This window comes from Vulpes vulpes, chromosome 16 (genome assembly GCF_048418805.1).
Source record: "Vulpes vulpes isolate BD-2025 chromosome 16, VulVul3, whole genome shotgun sequence".
In the NCBI taxonomy this organism is placed as follows: Eukaryota; Metazoa; Chordata; class Mammalia; order Carnivora; family Canidae; genus Vulpes; species Vulpes vulpes.
In genome coordinates, this window is record NC_132795.1 from 73880831 (window position 1) to 73885090 (window position 4260).

The window sequence follows — 4260 nt, forward strand, 5'->3', positions numbered from 1 at the left end:
CATCACATGTCCTCCTCAGTGTCCATCATCCAATTATCCTATCACTCCATTCCCCAACCCTCCAGCGACCCTCAATTTGTTTCCTATGATTAAGAATCTCTTATGATTTGTCTTCCTCTCTGATTTTGTCTTTTTATGTTTTCTTCTCTTCCCCTATGATCCTGCTTGGTTTCTTAAATTCCACACGAGTGGGATCATATGATAATTGTCTCTCTCTGAGTGATTTATTTTACTTAGCATAATAACCTCTAGTTCCATCCACATCATTGCAAATGGCAAGATTTCATTTTTTGATGGCTCAGTAGTATTCCATTGTATATATATGTACGTATACCACATCTCCTTTATCCATTCATCTGTCAGTGAAAACCTGGGCTCTTTCCATAATTTGGCTATTGTGGACATTGCTGCTATGAACTTTGGGGTGAAGGTGCCCCTTCAGGTCACTACATTTGTATCTTTGGGGTAAGTACCCAGTAGTGCAATTGCTGGGTCACAGGGTAGCTATATTTTCAACTTTTTGAGGAACCTCCATACTGTTTTCCAGAGTGGCTGCACCAGCTGCATTCCCACCAACAGAGAGGGATCCCCCTTCTCCAAATCCTCACCAACATCTGTTGTTTCCTGTCTTGTTAATTTTAGCCATTCTAACTGGTGTGAGGTGTTATCTCATTGGGGTTTTGATTTGTGTTTTCCTGATGCCGAGTGATGTTGAGCATTTTTCCATATGTCTGTTGGCCATTTGTATGTCTTCTTTGGAGAAATGTCTGTTTATGTCTTCTGCCCATTTCTTGATTGGAATTTCTTCTCTGGGTGTTGAGTTTGAAAGTTCTTTATAGATTTTGGATACTAGCCCTTTATCTGATATGTCATTTGCAGATACTTCTCCCATTCTGTTGGTTGTCTTTTGGTTTTACTGACTGTTTCCTTTGATGTGGATGTATTCACTGTTGACCTAGAGGAAAGTACATGAACTTAGAACTACAGCCCAATGATGACAAAGAGGCAAATTTATTTTTCAATTAGCAATAATTGCGCCCCGGATAAACCTCATTGGCTACGATACTGCCACTGTGCTAAGCTGCAAATTTATTTTTAAAAGGATCAGCCCTGTTGAGAAATGGAGTGGGTTGACTGGTGAAGCAGTAAGTGTCCCAGCTGCACAAGTGATGGAATAGGAGCTTGGATGTTGTCAGAAGAGAATCTTGTGGTGATTGGGAGGGGGCTGAGTCTTCCAAGATCTCTTTTAGCTTAAGATTCTTAGTTCTGTTTTCAGAAAAGTGGCGCTGTGCAGTAGATTCTATTCCTTCCCAGCGTCTATTTCCTCTTTCTTCTAGTTAGAACATACTGTGCCCTGCTGCACAGGGTGAGCACATGACCAGCCCAGACCAGTCATACTACATCACCCCAACTGCATGCTGGTTGGTTCAGAGATGGACACATGACTCTGAGTGACCCAATCAGAGTTTCTACTTGAGTTATCTAGGAAGAGTCCTTTTCTGTTAGTTTATTTTTAAAAAGATTTTATTTAAGAGCCTGTGAGAGAGAGTGAGAGAGCACAACCTAGGGGGAGAGGCAGATGGAGAGGGAGAAGCAGACTCCCCACTGAGCAAGGAACCCAACACAGGGCTCCATCCCAGGACCCTGGGATCATAATCCAAGCTAAAGGCAGTTGCTCAACCGACTGAGCCACCCAGGCATCTCTCTCTTTTTCTGTTTAGAAATGTAAAAATTATAAATCTAGAGCTTCCTGCTGTCCCCAGCAGGTATCTTTCTAATGGGCCTCCTCCTAGCTGAGCTACTTGGCCTGGGAGAATGAAGGCTATGTTTAAGGAGACTGCAAGAAGAGATAAAGAGGTCTGGAAGTGTTTGTGTCTCTGATTCTTAAAATTAGCTTCACCAGTTCTCCTTTTGTGGTTTGATTGTGTGCACCAAAAAAGTGCCCCCACTTTAAAGAGGTTTTTTTTTTTTTTTTTTTTTTTAGAGTCTTATTTGTTTATTTGAAAAGAGAGATCAAGAGCAGGAGTGAGCAGGAGGAGGGGCAGCAAGCAGGAGAGGGAGGGAGGGAAGAATCCTAAGCCGATTTCATGCTGAGTGCAGAGATGCTGAATGTGGGGCTCCATCCCATGACCCTGAGACCATGACCTGTGGAAACCAAGAGTCTCACACTTAACCAGCCGAGCCAACGGGTGCCCCCAAAAGTGCTCTTTTGCATTAGCCAGTCAGACTTGGGTTTCTGTCACTTGTTTTACTGATTTGATTATTATTGTGCAAAACATCATTTTACACTGATGACCTTATTTCAAATTTCCTTTTTTTTTTTTTTTAAGATTTTATTTATTTATTCATGAGAGACACAGAGAGAGAGAGAGGCAGAGACACAGGCAGAGGGAGAAGCAGGCTCCATGCAGGGAACCTGACATGGGACTCAATCCCAGGTCTCCAGAATCATGCCCTGGACTGAAGGTGGTGCTAAACCGCTGAGCCACCCGGGCTGCCCCATATTTCAAATTTCTTAATGAGAATTCCTTTCAGAAAGAAAAGGCAACATCCATTTCTAGCTAAACTAAAAATTACTGTAATCTTTCACAGCATGAAGCTGGCCTGGGGATAGTTAATAGATGCTTCCCTATGCCTTTGTACAAAGCCCAGCCCTCGCTATCAGCATACCCGCCATCTCAGCTTGGATGACTCATTCAAAGCACAGCATGTGAGCTTTCCCCTTCCAAACCTGCTCATCCCTTAGTCTTTCCCAACCCACAAAATGTCTCTTTTATCCATTCACCTGGGTTCTAAGTGAAACAATTAGGAGGCAGCCTTCATTGTACTCTTTTGTTCCCCCATATCTAATCCACCAGCAATTCCTATGTGTCCCTCCAATATTTCTCTCCATCTGCACTTCCTGTCATCTCCTGCTTGGACTATTGCAGTAGCCTCTTAACTGACTCCCCACTTCCACTTTTTGTCCCTCTCCGGTCCCTTCTTTACCCAGAAGCCCTAGTGAGCTTTTATTTTATTTTATTTATTTATTTATTTTTTAAATTTTTATTTATTTATGATAGTCACAGAAAGAGAGAGAGAGGCAGAGAGAGACACAGGCAGAGGGAGAAGCAGGCTCCATGCACCGGGAGCCCGACATGGGATTCGATCCCGGGTCTCCAGGATCACGCCCTGGGCCAAAGGCAGGCGCCAAACCGCTGCGCCACCCAGGGATCCCGCTTTTATTTTATTTTTTAAAAGATTTTTATTTAAAGATTTTTAAAAAGATTTTAATTATTTATTCATGAGCTACAGAGAGAGAGAGAGAGAAAGGCAGAGACCCAGGCAGAGGAAGAAGCAGGCTCCATGCAGGAACCCGACGTGGGATTTGATCCCGGGTCTCCAGGATCATGTTCTGGGCTGAAGACGGTGCTAAACTGCTGAGCCACCCAGGCTACCCCTAAAAATTATTTTTAAATAGATTTTATTTATTTATTCATGAAAGACACACACAAAGAGAGGCAGAGACAGACACACAGGCAGAGGGAGAAGCAGGCTCCCTGTGGGGAGCCTGATATGAGACTTGATCCCAGGGCCCCAGGATCATGACCTGAGCCAAAGGCAGATGCTCAACCACTGAGTCATCCAGGCATCCCCCAAGTGAGCTTTTAATAACATGAATCAGATCCTGTCATTTCCTTGATCAAAATCATTGATGACTTTCCATTGCATGCAGAATAAAATGCAAAGGCCTGCAGTGGTCCAGAAGGCTCCACGTGCCTGAACTGGCCCCTGCACACATCCCCATCCTCAGCTCCTATCACTCTGACCCTGCTTGCTATCCTCCAGTCACTCTAGTCTTTCTATTCTTTGTTTCCTGCCTCGGGGCTCTTCCTTCTCCTGGAACACCTTTGTCTAAATCTTAGGGTCGCTAGCTCCTTCACTTTCAGGGCTCTGTCAAGTATCACTTTCTCAGAGATGACTTTTTTCCCCCCCAAGATTTTTATTTATTTGTTCATGAGAGACACAGGGAGAGAGAGGCAGAGACACAGGCAGAGGGAGAGGCAGGCTCCCTACAGGGAGCCCGACTCAGGACTCGATCCCGGGACTTCAGGATCATGCTCTGGGCCGAAGGCAGCGCTAAACCGCTGAGCCACCCGGGCTGCCCTCAGAGATGACTTTGAATGTGGTATAGTAGTATTTACTATTACATATAGTATTTACTGCTACTATTTATTATCTAAAATTATTGTGCTTATGTAAATCAAAATTATTTATTTT

General features: G+C 43.9%; 1 pseudogene; it reads right to left on the minus strand.

Moving 5' to 3' along the window:
• Nucleotides 1–954: 954 nt before the first annotated feature.
• On the minus strand, nt 955–1083 carry LOC112915410 (U4 spliceosomal RNA; annotated as a pseudogene).
• Between the last annotated feature and the right edge of the window lie 3177 nt (nt 1084–4260).